Below are 16,696 nucleotides of genomic sequence, written 5' to 3' on the forward strand. Positions count from 1 at the left end.
AAATTTCTTTTCGAAGACTGCCGACTTTTCATTATGATATTTTACTTTCAAATGATTTCAACATAATTTTAGTATTTTTGCTAAGACTGATGTTAAACCGATTGCTGTATGTCCTGGTCATACTTTCTCTCCTGTTGTAAATTTGATTATTATGTTGGCACCTGGATGTCTTCTGATGATCTGCTATTTTGTTTTCAAATTATTAAGCATGTTGAAGTGCCTCTACTCTGTCTTTCCTAGATCTTTTAAATGCATTTAGTCTAGATCTGTGGTCTTTACCCTTTGCATTTGATTAGGCTATAATTTATTTACTGCTTTTATTTTAACTGCATTTACATAATTTGTACCCTCATCTTCTGATGTCACATCCACCTGATCCATCTCATTAAACCACATGAGTGTTTAAAACCCCTCTTAAAATTCAATCAGGTTTGATCTAATTCTCCCTTTCTAATTCAAAATCTAACCTCTAATGGCAATTAGGAAAACAATTTCAGGGATCTGTTTATATTCAATGAAAATTGTTGTTCCTAGTAATATTTAATGATTCTTAAATTCCCTCTATGCTCAGCTACTGGGCCAAACTCCTTAATCACTACATGAATGATGCAAGAGAGAAAAGAAAAAGTTGTCAGCAAAGTAGCAAAGAATCTAAGTAATCTGAACTAAAAACAGAAAAGGGGGGGAAATACTTATCAGGTCAGTTCAAGTTTAGGTTCAGGTTTATTGTCATCTAACTGTACATATACGGTATACAACCAAACGAAACAATGTTCCTCTGGACCACAGTGCTTCCACAAAACATGTATCACACACAGCACATAAGCCAAAATATTACCATAAATAAGTTATAAAATATAATTCAAAAATATATGTAGTGCATAGCACAGGTAAACAGTACGGTAAATAAGTTACTGCCCTGGTGACAAGACCTCAGGGTATTCATTAGTCTCACAGCCAGGGGAAAGAAGCTGTTACCCAGTGTAGCAGTCCTATTCCTGATGCTCCTATGCCTCCTTCCTGACAGTAGTGGGTCAACGAGATTGTGGGATGGGTGGTAGGGATCCTCCACAGTTACTTGTCTGCAGTGCTCCCAGTAAACATCACTAATAGAGGGGCCAGAGACTCCGGTGATCCTCTCAGCAGTTTTCACTACCCTCTGTAGGGCCTTATGGTCCGATGCTTTGCACACAGTGATGCAGCCAGGCAGGTCGCTCTTGATGGTGCTCCTGTAGAAAGTCGTTAGAATGGGGCTGGTGAACCTTGCATGCCTCAATCTCCTCAAAAGTGTAGACACTGCTGTGTCTTCTTGACTGTTACGTTTTCTAACTCCAGAAACTAATTGAATGAAAAACACAGGAGCTAGGATACGTTTTGTCTACTTAGTTTTTCATTTTGCTTTTTCTTAGTGAGGCACTTGCTTGTGATGTGGTGGCGTAATAGAGTGTGTCATTCACTACTTCTTTCATATAACACATAATAAATTATGGAAACAAATAAAGAAAGCTTAATCAAATAATGTATTTACAATATTACTCAAGTATTGAATACACAACATTGACTAGTGAGGAGATGTTGTGGATCCAGGTTAGATTGTCCATTACGTGCACACCAAGGAACTTTGTGCTCTGCACTCTATTGACATGCAAGGGAGAATGGTCCACAATCCTATCTTTGGTCTAGTCTATGTTGAGACTCAAGTTGTTGTTTTCACACCATTTGAAGCTTCTCTACCTCCTCTTGTATGCTGACCACCAAGGATCAACAGTGAACGCGATGATGTGGTTTGAGCTGAATTTAGCAGCTCAGTCGTGAACAGCAGCGGACTGAGCACACAACCCTGGGGGGCACCAGTGCTCGGCGCGATGGAGCTTGGGATGTTGCTGTCAACTTGGACTGCCTATGGAAAGGAAAATAAAGTTGATGACCTTTGATCAAAAATTGGAAAATGGAAAGAGGCTTAAATAATGCCGAGGAGACGGAATGGACTGGAATGTAATGTAATAATTAAATGTCAGAAAGAATGATTGGACTGGGAAATTGGTGATGATTACAGGACACCCAGGATGAGTCATGCTGGAGAGAAAAAAATATTTTGTTATAACCCATGGTTGTTATTTACCAATAAATTTTACTATAGGTCACATATACAATTTACCGCTTGAATATGTTTAATATCTCCAGTAAACAATCATCTGTATAAAATTCTGCAAAGGAGTAAATGATACTTTGATTATGGTAATTGTAAAATTACAAGTTTATTTCTTAGGTTAATAAGAAGCTATGTTTAATTTCACCAGTATTAATAATTTAACTTCAATTGTTTTAGAATTGTTGATGCATCAAAACTTACAGATTTACATGTTAAAATAGGATGAACATTATTGCATGGAGATGATAATGAGCCAAGTAACCCAGTAATCTTGAGTTTTGGTGATGTTGGTAGACAGCTGCCCAAGATTTCAGTAGTTAACAGGGGAGCTGGACAACTTGGATTGCTTTCTTTAGGCCGCGTGATCACCTTATCAAATTACATAAAATTATGAGAGGCATTGGCATTGGTAGATAGCCAAAGTGTTTTACTCAAGATGGAAATGTCAAATACTGGCGAGTATAACTTTAAGGAGAGAGGAGGAAGTTTAAAAGAGATTTACTTGGTAAGTTTTTCACAGAGTGAAATGTGCCCAGAGAGTGCTACCAGGGAAGTGATGGAAGCAGATACGACAGCAATGTTTAAAAGGCATTTAGACAGGGACATCGGCATGGAGACAAGGTAGCGTAGCAATTGGTGCAATCACTTCACAGTGGCAGAAATCACTGATCAAAGTCCGATTCCTACCATTGTCTGTAAGGAGTTGCTACACTCTCTCCATAACCATGTGGGTTTCCTCCAGGTGCTCCGGTTTCCTCCCACGTACCAAAGACGTATGAGTTAGGGTTAGTGAGTTGTGGGTGTGCTATGATGGTGCTGGGAAGCATGACAACACTTGCAAGCTCTCCCTAGCAGAATTCTTGCTGATTTGATTTGACACAAATGACTCATTTCACCGTGTCCTTCGCTGTTTCAATGTACATGTGACAAATAAAGCTAATCTTTATTTTTAGGCAGAGATACAGATCATGTGTGCAGTTTAAATCCACATCTTGGTTAGCATGGGCATTGTGATGCTTGGGCCTCTTCTATGTTTAATGCAGACATCTTGTTGCTTTTCTTTCAGAAGATACACAAAATTTTACTGTTTTGCCTGACAGAAGCAATTCTAACAATTGATTGTGTGTCAGTTCACATATGGATTGAATTGTACTTGTGTAGCTGTAACACATCTCCTAGCGTGTTACCAGCTGAGCAAAGCTGATAAATATTTGCCCTAAACAGGGCATTAGTTGTTTTGAATTATTTGGAACATAAGCTTTAAATACAGCTGAACCAGGTAATTCATTTAGACAATGACTGCAATTTACTCTTATTAATGCAGCTTTTGATTTGTTAAATATTCTGTAATAAATGAGTTGTTTAAAGCAATTTTAAGGGAACAACTGCTGTGACAGAAATATTGATAATTTCAGGGATAAAGTAGATTAACTTGGAATTAAGTAACATAATTAAGTAAAAACATATTCATAGGCACAAATACCAAAGGTCCACATTAATTATACTTGCTCCAAATTTACTTAGTATGCCTTCTGGTAGCTTACTTCTTTGACTTGTGTTTGTTTTGATCTTACACTAAGCACTTAGTGTGTATGAAAAGATGTGATTTAGTCTATTCTTGTTGCTTTTCATGACCAGCAGAGTTACATACTGAGAGAGAAATACAACATCCGAGATCATGCACAATGATGATAGGTGAAAGCTGATTTGAATAGCGGAAGGTTTAACAAAGAGTAGCTGTTCATACGGGCAGGAAAATAAATGGTGTATTTGAAGTGGACTAAACAGAATGTTAATTTATTTGTTTCATTATTGGAGTGCCTTGAAATCTAAGAATATTTGTAAAATAGATTCTAATGAAAAGGACCGTGCTAAGGAATGTCTGTTGTTTATCTCTGCTTGTCAAAATTCTTCATAAGCCTGCAGAATTCATTTATGGTTTAAAATCAAATTAATTGCTCTATTCATTTTTAGTATTTCACATTTTGAATGTGAGGAAATATGTTGTTTTAATTGAAGAATAATGTGAAATGCCTATAAATGCCTGTTATTTTGCAGATCCATTTGCTATCAAATATATGAGGGTAACCAATTTCCAGGTAAATATATTGTAAAATAAGTTGATTCTCAAAAGGTAACTACAATTATCGCGCTATGTGTGATATCTAGGAGTTAAATACTTTCAGGAGAGTGAACTTGAGCAAACACTGCTTTATAATAATTGTTAATGATATTGATAAATTGTGTTTGTCATAAAGCTAAATATGAATGAAAGTATCAGATTGAGGTACAGTTATCATGACTATTGACTTCCACATTGAGTGGAAGATGTGCATTTCATTCAATATAATTGTGTGCTTTTTGATTTCTTAATGCAAGAAAATATCATGAAAGATAAGATCGAAGCCCCAGATATCTTTATGAATACTTACTCTCATTTAGTTTTTAGGTGTGTGATTGGTAGAAACTGACACATGCAAGGAAGTTAAAAAATAAAAAGGCTGTGTTTGCAAATAATTCATATATTTATTCTCAAATGGGAGCATTTCTATTTTGCAAAGGAAATTGCCTTGATATTTTTCAATATAGCCTGCTCAAAGAGGTTCTGCTTGCATATTTTTGTTTTTAATTTTTGCATATTTTTGTTCCAGTAAGTATATTAAAATATCAATTTTAAATGTATTTATTCAAATAAACTAAAATTGATGTAATTGTCAGGGATGGATTGAAAACATTTACGATCATTTCACCATTTAAGCTGACAACCACCTCTGAAGTACCAATTTGCATTTTAGAAATTCAGAAATTCTTGTCACTGTCACTTTGCTCCCCTACAGGGTGAGTTGTTTTGCAGTTTTCTCTAATATGATATTGAGAAATCTGTGAGCTTGTCATATTATGGCCCTGTCTCAGAGTGTGCTTTGTTACATGAAGTGTAATGGCACCCTGAGCCATAATTATTACCTAGCAGCATGGCCTTGAAAAACCAATTTTATGTATGTGGATTATAATTCCTGCAGATTAATAATACAAAATATTTTAGATTTAGAATTGTTTTATATAGTTTTCAAAGTCTGATTGAAGTTTCTATCTCAATCTCATGAATATACTCTCATATAAAAGCTAAATCTCATGATGAAAGCCTGGAGTTGAAATAGAAAATGCTGGAAACTCTTAATAGGTCAGATGATAACCATGGTGACAGAAATGGCATTACAATGTTAACTCAGTGGTTCTCAATATCCCTAGCTATCTGATTCTGGAAGTATACTAGTTAGATATCTGTGGGATGAGGATGATCTGAGAATTGTTGTAATACTGTTAAGTATCCAATTAGATCCAATAGCTTCTGAATCTAAAGGCTGCACTTTAGAGTACCAGACATCACGAGAGAGGAACAGATTTTGGAGCACTTGTATCTGAGTCTGAATTCACATTGCAGTCAAATCTTTGAAATCTAATGTCTATGCTGATGTAGTGCTGCAGTGTCAGAGGGGTAGTTTTGCTTTTAACCTCTTATTTGACATAAACGCACTCACAACACTATTAAAAGTAGATTTTTCTTTAATCTGGCCAATTTTTATCCCTGGGATGGTTCTTACGTTGTAGCTTGTGCAGTAGATGTATCTGTAGGAACAGTCTGCTTGGAATGTACATCCATAATGGTCACTATTATTTTCCTATTAATGGACCTAGAAAATCTATATGACCATGGTTTGTTTGGGTTGAGCAATCATTTACAGGAACATCTGGTGCAATGCAACTTGCTTGATATAAGAAATATCAGCTCTCATTTTTACAGCTGCATCAGAATAACTTCTCACCCTTATGATGCAACAACAAGGCAGAAAGGAATGGTAGAGGCTGATCAGGGATAGTCAGTATGACTTTGTGTGGGCAAAATCCTACCTCAGTATTTGGTATGAGTTTGTGAGAAGGTAAGTAAGAAGAATAATGAAGGGAGGGCAACAGACATTGTCTACATAGACTTTAGTAAGGCATTTGACAAGGTCCTGTATGGTAGGCTGCTCCAGAATGTTAAGGCACATTGGATCCAATATGGACTGGCTAATTGGATGTAAAAATGGTTTTGTGATTGTTAGAGATCATTCTGGGGTTAAAATTCCATTTTATCCTCCTTGGTTCAGTCCCTTCGCACCTACATCTGTGACACTTCACGTGCTCTCAATCTCTTCAACAGCTTTCAGTTCCCTGGCCTTGATCACCTCATTTTCACCATGGATGTCCAGTCCCTATACACTTCTATCCCTTTTCAAGACGGTCTTAAAGCTCTCCACTTTTTTTTCAAACACAGATCCAACCAATTCCACTCTACCACCTCTCTCCTCTCTTTGGCAGAACTGGTCCTCACACTGAACAACTTCTCTTTTGGTTCCTCCCATTTTCTCCAAACCCAAGGTATAGCAATGGGCCCCAGTCCATATTCCAAGCCTTCACTGGGTTACGCTCCTAACCAGGAAGAAGCTTTCCTTTCCTGAACAATAGTGATGTCCTCCTCCTTCAAAAAATGGGAGTTCCTTTCCTCCACCACTGAGGCTGCCTCTAGCCACATCTCCTCCATTTCTCATCTCCATTTTGCCCTCACCCCATTGTCCCGCCATTTTGACAGGAATAGAGTTCCTCTTGTCCTTGCGTCCATATCCAGCACATCATTGTCTGCAACTTCTGGCATCTTCACCAGGATCTGTTCACCTTTACCTTCCCCCACCCCCCCCCCCAACTCTCTGCTTTCCCCAGGGATTTCTCTCTGTGATTCCCTTGTCCATTCATCCCTCTCCACTAATCTCCCTCCTGATACTTAGCCCTGTAATCAGAAGAAATGCTATACTGACCCATTCACCTCCACTCATGGCCCTAAGCAATCCTTCTAGGTGAGGTACACTTCACCTGTGAGTCTGTTAGGGTTGTCTACTGTATACGGTTCTCTCATTGTGGACTGCTCTACATTGGTGAGATTTGGCAAGGATTGGGGGACCTCTTTGTCAAGCACCTTTGCTCCATCTGCAAGAAGCAGGATTTCTTGGTGGCCAATCATTTTAATTCCAATCCCCATTCCCTGCTGAATGTGGACTTCAGGAAGGGTAAGACAAGGGAACACAAACCCACCCTCATAGAGGGATCAGAAGAGGAGAGAATGAGCAGTTTCAAGTTCCTGGGTGTCAATATCTCTGAGGACGTAGTTTGGACACAACATATTAATAAGCTATAAAGAAGGCAGGACAGTGGCAATATTTTATTAGGAGTTTGAGGAGATTTGGGTTGTCAACTAAAACACTCAAAAACCTCTACAAATGTACCATGGAGAGCATTCTGACTGGCTGCATCATCGTCTGGTATGGGTACTATCGAAATGAGTTGCAGTAACTTGCACTACTTTTTAACTTAACTATTTAATAGACATATATATACTTAATGTAACTCAGTTTTTTCTGTATATTTATTTATCATGTATTTCATTGTACTGCTGCCATAAAGTTAACAAATTTCATGACATATGCCGGTGATACTAAATCTGATTCTGATTCTGTCATATACCAGCATGGCTTTCTGAAGATCAGCCCTCTCCTACTGGGGCAACCATTCATTGATTAAAAAGCAGAGAACAGAAAACCTTGTCACTAAACTGGAAGTACTTCAACAAGCTAATTTGCTATCAAACTTATTTACTTTAAAAATCCTGGTTCAGACTATTACTGCCAACTTACTGAATTATACATTGTAATAGTTTTATTCTTTCCTGTTCTCTAACCAAAGACTCTTTTATTTATTTAATTTTCATCTTGATTTCCTATTCGCCCTTCATCTTCACTTCTGCCCGACCTGCTTGTGCTCTTTTATACTTTAATCGATTTTTCTTATTTCATTTATCCGAGAATACCGACTTGTAGAGCTGAAGATTATTTAACTCATCGTCAGTACTCTGTGTTATGTCCTTCTACACTTCAAATAGTTCTCTAATTATTTCTGTGAAAAAAAACATTCTTATTTTCTCCTCCTGATTTTCTTTCTCTTCCTTTACCTGTCCTCCATATAGTTTATTTGTGTTTTAGTATTTCTTAATGACGTAGAAGGACTCTATTTGGCCTATCATTTCAATGCTTGTTCAATAGACAATCCTATTCCCCAGCTAGTTTTCTGTGAAATTTACTCTCTATATTTTCATCAATTTCCCTCAGAGTGCCATAGTAACATTGTGGTAGCACGACACTATTACAGCTCAGAGCGTTGGAGTTTGTAGTTCAATCCCGGCGCCCCCTGTAAGGAGTTTGTATGTCTTCTCCAGCGAATGCGTGGTTTTTCTCTGGGTGCTCCAGTTTCCTCACACAATCCGAACGTGTACTGGTTAGTAGGTTAACTGATCAATTGTAAATAATTAATTGATATTCTGCTGCTTACTGTGCATGAGAGAGAAGTGCTGACATTGGAGAGGGTTCAGCGGAGGTTCACGAGAATGATCCCAGGAATGAAAGGGTTAACATATGAGAAGTGTTTGATATCTCTTATCCTGTACTCGCTGGAGTTTAGAATAATGGGGGGGGGGGGGTGGGGGTGGATCTCATTGAAACTTATCTTGAAAGGCTTAGGATAGAGTAGATGTGGAGAGAATGTTTTCAATAGTAGGAAGTCCAGGACCAGAGGGCACAGCCTCAGAATAGCAGGATAGCCCCTTACTTATTTTTACTTATTTATAGATGCAGTTCAGAACAGACATTTTCAGCCCAACAAGTCACACCACCCAGCAACCCACCACATTTAACACCAGCCTAATTGCAGGACAATTTACAATGATCAATTAACCTGCTAACTGGTATCTCGTTGGATTACGGGAAGCAATTGGAGCACCCAGAAGAAACCCGCATGGTCACGGGGAAAACGTACAAACTCCTTACAGATGGCATCGGAATAGAACTCCCAACTCCGGAACATCTAGAACCGGATGAGGTTTAGAACAGAGAAGAGTCGGAATTTCTTTAGATAGTGAATCTGTGGAATTCACTGCCATAGATGGTTGTGGAGGCCAACTCATTGGGTATTTTTAGAGCAGAGGTTGATAGGCCTTGATTAGTAAGCGTGTCAAAGGTCATGGGTGAAGCCAGGAGACTGGAGTTGAGCTGAAAATAAATCAGCCATGACCAAATGGCAGAACAGACTTAATGGGCTGAATGGACTAATTCTGCTCCCGAGTCTTATGGTCTAAACAATCTGCTTTGGGATCTGGTGGGAAGCTGAAAACCGGTGCAGTTACAGGGAGAGTGCGCCACCTCCACACAAACACCAGGGGTCATGGTTGAGTCTGGGCTTGTGGAGAGTATAGGGAGCAGCTCTACCAGCTATATCACATGCCAGTCTTCTTCCCCTTACTCCTTCCCTCCGATGCCTTCCCACCTCCCTTCTTTTCCTCCTTCAACAGAGCAGGAATTCTCGAGGTCTGTTTCATTGGCCAGCCATCTTTAGCTGCTTCATCCGTATCCTTCCTTTCATTTGAAGGTCAGAAATGGGAACATTCACTGATGACCCTGGGCCCACTTGCAACTCATCAGATAATAAAGCAGTTCCTCTCCGGACAGAAACTCCTGCACATTATTCTAGTACGGCTTGGTAAATGGCAATTCATACATGGAGTGCATGCTCGCTCCTGATACCCATGTCATGCTAATAAATTTTTTAAAATGCTTAAATTAGTTGTAGAAACTCCTTTATGACACTGCACAATATTGAAAGTAGTGATTTCTCTCTCTGAAGTAATTGTGGGAATCGATAGATTTAGGATGTTAGTTCAGCTGGAAGTTAGTTCTGTTATTAATGTACCCGTTTTTTAAAAAAACATCAGAGCACCAGCCAGCAGAGGGAGCAGTGAGGATGTATTCAAATTGCCAAGACAGATCACTGAATATCATTGAATATTTAAATACTGTGCACCACTCAACCAAGAGCCCTATCACACTCCGATAGGCTGACTCATCACCACTTGTGATTCGTCTAACAAAAGTAGTGTCATCAGCTGCCTTCAATCCTTTAAAACTTGTGTCTACTGTGCTGTCCAGACTGTGTAATTTTATTTCTACTTTGTGATTTTCGGATAAAAGCTGCAACAAACATCATTGATTGATGTAGCTATCTGTATTGACAAGGCAGGTTTTACAACTTTGTGTTCATTTATTGATTAATGGTGAGCCCACCAGTTATTACTTGACAGGTTGGATATGGAGTTAATGTTTCCCATAGCTGAGGTATCTAGAACCAGGGATTAGACTCTCAAAATAATGGTTCAGGACAGATGAGAAGAAATATCCGCCCAGCAGGTTTTCAATATTTGAATTTCTCTGCGGTGGAGGGCCGTGGAAGCTCAGGACTGAGGTCAATGAAATTTTATATATTAAGGAAATCAAGGGATTTGGGGTCAGTGCAGAAGGTGGCACTGATCTTTATGAATTGCAAAGCAAGCAAGTTGAATGATGTACTCCTCTTCTACAACTGAAATTCTCATCCCATCCCTAAGCAGTAATAAGCTATTTTCTTGAACCACTGGTTAAGTACTTTCAATATGTGAGGGAAAGGAGTTCCAGGGCAGAAGAAAGGTTATGATAAACTGTGTTGGAATCGAACATGCACCATTGGCCTTGTCTTCTGTGATGGCGCAGGTCACATGTTTTAGTTGTATAGTTCAGTTTTCATTACACTTCCAGATATCTTTTCAATTCCCTCCACCATGTAATTACTTTATGTTTGCTTATACATTACAATTTCTAATTCTAAAAGTGATATTTACCAGTTAACCTTCATTGATGGCTTTCTTTGGAAATATGCTCCACTTACCTCTGATTATTTCCGTACTTGTTCCTTTGTCCTTGAGAATCATAATGAGCAAGAATGTTCTCTTTTCCGCAAGAATTCTTTAACATGTTTTCTTTTACCTACTGCTGTACATGATAGTAATTGAACATTTCCTTTTATAGTTTCTTTAGCTTGCTTTCAGATTTGCTACTCTGTCTTGTTTCTACTGTGCAATCCTGTACTATATCTGAAGCATTGTGGCAGTCCTTATCGTAAACAACGGATCCTGCCTTCAAAGTTAACTTAATTGCATTGATTAATTCTGCCACCTTCTTCCTACTTCACCTCCTTCCAATTTTACCCATTCCTCTTGTACTCAATGTTATTAAATTCCAGTCTTCAAGATGTGGAGGATCATTGAGACGGAGACAGAAAGAGAGAAGTCCAGTGTAGATTGGTAGGATCAAGCCAGTTCCAGTAACCTGGAAATGTATTAATATTATCAATTGCTATGTCCTAAGTATGTTTAAAAAAGCCAACTTTCTCATGTTGTTTGTAATGTATCTAATTAAGTGTATTAGTCAGTATATTCCATAGAGTGAATACTAAAGCAGGTGCACGTATTGCTGGTTTAAGTTTTAGTGTAGTTTTTTTTGGAAGATAATATCTAATTGAAAATTTTAAAGCCACTTGCTAATATTCACTTTGCTTCATCTGAAAATAGATTTACAAATCAATTCACATTAATTTAATTTCTCTTTAAAACACCTGAAACCATACTTGAATCGGTTTCTTGTATTGAATGAGATGCTGCAATAAGTGCAGAAAATTAATGGCATCTGATATTCACCCAGCGGTACAATATCAACAACTGAAAGCAAAGGCTGAATCAAAGGGGGGATGAATCAGCTTATGGGAGGGAGATTGAAAATCTGGCCGAGTGGCATCACCATTACAATCTCTCACTCAATGTCAGCAAGACAAGGAGTTGGTTATTGACCTCAGGAGGAGGAACCCAGAGGCCCATGAGCCAGTTCTCATCGGGGGATCAGAGGTGGAGAGGGTCAGCAACTTTAAATTCCTCAAAGTTATCATTTCAGAGGATCTGCCTTGAGCCCAGTACATAAGTGCAATTACAAAGGAAGTATGGCAGTGCCTCCACTTCCTTAGGAGTTTGCGACAGCATGACAACTAACACTTCGACAGACTTCTACAGATGTGTAGTGGAGAGGTTACTGACTGGCTGCATCACTGCCTGGTATGGAAACACCAATGCCTTACAAAAAGAAATGGATACGGCACAGTTGGTTGTCTTCTTTATACAGGTTGAGCACACAAGTCGGTGCTGTCTTTCACTGACTCTATTAGCGTATTGGAACTTTGACCCTCAGCTAATCGGAATCTGGGATTGATAAGTATGAGCAGGGCAGGGGAAGGTGCAGCGGCCATAGTCTGAGTGGACATAATCAGAGTGCTGATCCTAACGCTTTCGAGTCCTCTGCAAAGAGAGACTTCACTCAGTAGGAACGGCTTGCACCTGAACTGGAGGGGAACAAATATCCTCGTGGGAAGGTTTGTTAAAGGTTTGACAAGGTTCTACACGCAAGGTTCAATCATTAGGTATTAATATTGAAGTAGTAAAATGGATTCAACAGTGGCTGGATGGGAGATGCCAGAGAGTGGTGGTGGATAACTGTTTGTCAGGTTGGAGGCCGGTGACTAGTGGTGTGCCTCAGGGATCTGTACTGGGTCCAATGTTGTTTGTCATATACATTAATGATCTGGATGATGGGGTGGTAAATTGGTAATAGTAGAGCAAAAATTAGTGGAAACTTAGAGGCTTGGGAAGCTTTGAAATACCAACAGAGGCAACAAAAAAGTCTTTAAGACAGTAAAGATAGAACATAAGAATAAGTTAGCCAATAACATTAAAGAGGATACCAAAAGTTTCTTCAGATACATAAAGTGTAAAAGAGAGGCAAGTGTGGATATCGGACCATTAGAAAATGCTGCTGGAGAGCTGGTAATGGGGGAGAAGGAAATGGCGGTTGAACTGAATAAGTATTTTGCACTGTGGAGGATACTAGTAGAATGGTGGAGATTCCAGGTGTCAGCGGGCTTGAAGTGTTTGAAGTTACCATTGCTAGAGAGAAGGTTCTTGGGAAATTGAAAGGTCTGAAGGTAGACAAGTCACTTGGACCAGATGGTGTACACCCTAGAGTTCGAAAGAGGTGGCTGAAGAGATCATGGAGGCATTATCAATGACATTTCAAGAATCACTAGATTCTGCAATAGTTCTGGAAAACTGAAAAATTGCCAATGTCAATCCACTCTTCAAGAAGGGAGGGAGGTAGAAGAAAGGAAACTATAGGCCAATTAGTCTGACCACAGTGGTTGGGAAGATGTTGGGAGTTGACTATTCAGAATGAGATCCCAGGGGACTTGGAGGCACATGATAAAATAGGATATAGTCAGCATGGTTTCATAGAACATAGAACATAGAAAATCTACAGCCCACCACAGGCTCCTTGGCCCACAATGTTGAGCCGACCATGTAACCTACTTTAGGAGCTGCCTAGAATTTCCCTACTGCATAACCTTATATTTTTCTAAACTCCACATACCTATCTAAGAGTCTCTTAAAAGATCCTATTGTATCCACCTCTACCACCGTCACTGGCAGTGCATTCCACACTCACACCACTCTCTGTGTGAGAAACTTACCCCTGACATCCCCCTCGTATCTACTCCCAAGCACCTTAAAACTACATCCCCTCGTGTTAGCCATTTCAGCCCTAGGAAAAAGCCTCTGACTATCCACACAATCGATGCCCCTCATCATCTTATACACCTCTATCAGGTCACCTCTCATCCTCCGTCACTCCAGGGAGAAAAGACCAAGTTCACTCAACCTATTCTCATAAGCAATGCTCTCCAATCCAGGTTTCTGCAGGGAAAATCTTGCCTGACAAATCTATTGGAATTCTTTGAAGAAATAAGCAGGATAGACAAGGGTGAATTCGTTGTTGTTGTGTGCTTGGATATTCCGAAGGCCTTTGACAAGGTGCCACACATGAGGCTGCTTAACATGAGGCTGCTTAACAAGCTACGAGCCCATGGTATTACAGGAAAGGTTCTGGCATGGACAAAGCAGTGGCTGATTAGTAGGAGGCAAAGAGTGGGAATAATTAGAGCCTTTTCTAACTGGCTGCCAGTGAGTAGTGTGTCCCACAGGGGTCTGTGTTGGGACTGATTCTTTTTACATTACACGTCAATGATTTGGATGATGGAATTGATGGGTTTGTTTGCAGACAGTATGAAGATGGGTGGAGGAGCAGGTAGCTTTGAGGAAGTAGAGAGGCTACGGAAGGACTTAGATTAGGAGAATGGGCAAAGAAATGGCAGATGGAAAATGACCATTGGGAAGTGTATGGTAATGCACTTTGGGTAGAAGAAATGAAAAGGTTGACTATTTTCTAGATGAAAAGTGTTTGATGGCTCTGGGCCCGTGTTCACTAGAATTCAGAAGAATGAGGGGCGACCTCATTGAAACCTATTGAATGGTGAAAGGCCTTGAGAGAGTGGATGTGGAGAGAATGTTTCCTATGGTGGGAGAGTCTAAGACCAGAGGACACAGCCTCAAATTAGAGGGGCGTCCTTTTAAAATGGAGATGAGGAGGAATTTCTTTAGCCAGAGAGTGATGAATCTGTGGAAATCTTTGCCACAGGCAGCTGTGGAGGCCATGTCTTTATGTAGATTTAAGGCAGAGGTTGATAGATTCTTGACTGGTCATGACATGATGGGATACGGGGAGAAGGCAGGAGATTGGGGCTGAGAAGAGAATTGGATTAGCCATGATGAAATGGTGGAGCAGACTTGATGGGCCAAATAGGTTAATTCTGCTCCTATATCTTATGGTCTTATGGCTCTGTTATGGATTTATTAAGTATGCTCACCAGAAAATGAATCTCAGGGTTGTATATGGTTTCATATATGTACTTTGTTAATAAATTTACTTTGAATTTTGATTAGAATTGGCCAGGGCACCTCCATGTATAGTTCACAGATCCATCAGCTGTGGATGTTGTGGCTGATGTTTGCCCAGTGTATTCACTCAGTTAATGACATCATCAAAAAGGCTATGCACATGCCCACCAATATCGGCAGAAAATCTGCGACCTTTGTCATTAACTCAGAAAAAACTCAGCACGTCGGGCAGGGTTCAGCAATTAGAAGGATAGTGAGTAACATCAATTTCCCGCACAGCATCCCCCAGCTGTGTGGCCAGCATGAATTATTCACCAGAGCATCCTTCAACGATCGCAGCCTTTGTTTAACAGTCACATGAGACCTGCTTGCAGAGATCAGTCCGCAGCTCCTGGCATACCTTAAGGCATGAGATTCGATCAGACTAGTTCACACTGTGCCAGAGGTTGTGGTCTCGGGCCTGCAGGAGAGCACTGCGTCCTCCCTCCCTGTCCATCTGCTGGTTTACTGTGGAGAATGTTTGTAAAGATCTGACTTGCCAGTGCTCAGGGAGGCAATGACATAGCAACGGCAAGCTTCGCTTAGAGTTTTGATCGTATCCACGAATTTAAGTGATAAATGCAGTGTTGCTACTTTTCACAAATGATTGCCCAATTTTGCAAATCCTTTTGGGAGATCAAAGTGGATGTTAATGCTATATACAGAACATATTTAGCATATCAAAAGGGAGTGAGCTCCACTTTCTGGGCCTCTATTCTCTTTTCCAACTAATCCACTATATATACAAAAGCTAGAAAAATGTCAAACATGTGAATAAATAACTGGGATCTCTTATAAAAACAATAGAAAATACTGAAAACCATCAGCAGATCCCACAGCTTCAATGAGAAAAGAAACAGTTATTGTTTCAGGCTGAAGACTCTTTATCAGAACTGAGAACGAGGGGGAACAAGTTGGTTTTAAATTATAAACGCGAGAAAGTCTGTAGATGCTGGAACTCCAAAGCAACACACACAAAATGCTGGGGGAGCTCAGCAGGTCAGTCAGCATCAATGGAAATGAATAAACAGTTGACATTTTGGGCCGAGACCCTTCTTCAGGAAGTTTTAAGTAGCAGAGAAGAGCAAAGGTTGTGGGCAAGGGTGGATGGAATGGGCAGGGAGAAGAGACTCTCTCTGAAATTTTGAGTCTGGGATATCACAGGCCTAATTTAGTGAGGGCATTCAGTCAGAGGTAATGCCAGTGGTTTGAAATAAAGAAAAGAATAAATAGTATGAAACAAGGGCCGTCGGAGTTTCAGGATCCAAACAAAGGAATGTTGAACAGTGCAAAATTCAGGCCTGTGGGATGGGTCAAGCAGACCGCACCATAGTGATGGTGAGAAGAAAAAGTGAGCACAATATCACAGATGGATGACTTGCAGCAGAAGCTTCCATAAGATTTTAAGACATAGGAGCAGAATTAGGCCACTAAGTCCATCGAGTCTGCTCCCCCATTACCCCTCTCAAACCCATTTTCCTGCCATTTCCCTGTAAAATTTGACACCCTGACTACCCAAGAACCTATCAATCTCTGCTTTAAATAAACTGAGTAATGTGATCTCCACAGCCTTCTGTGGCAATGATTTCCACAGATTCACTGCCCTCTGGCTAAAGAAATCCCTTATCATTCCTGTTCTAAATGGATGTCCCTCTGGTCCTAGGCTCACGCACTATAGGAAACATCCTCTTCACATCCACTCTGTCTAGGCCTTTCAACGT

At 39.9% G+C, this 16,696-nt stretch overlaps 1 long non-coding RNA gene across 1 annotated transcript in view; it reads right to left on the reverse strand.

Moving 5' to 3' along the window:
- Positions 1 to 922: 922 nt before the first annotated feature.
- The window catches only part of LOC140736576 (uncharacterized), a 92,721-nt gene continuing 76,947 nt past the window's right edge, over positions 923 to 16,696 (reverse strand). The window contains exon 3 of the long non-coding RNA XR_012100977.1: positions 923 to 1,900. This is a non-coding gene — a long non-coding RNA (uncharacterized lncRNA). The remainder of the gene's footprint in view (positions 1,901 to 16,696) is intronic.

Source organism: Hemitrygon akajei, chromosome 12 (genome assembly GCF_048418815.1).
Source record: "Hemitrygon akajei chromosome 12, sHemAka1.3, whole genome shotgun sequence".
In the NCBI taxonomy this organism is placed as follows: domain Eukaryota; kingdom Metazoa; phylum Chordata; class Chondrichthyes; order Myliobatiformes; family Dasyatidae; genus Hemitrygon; species Hemitrygon akajei.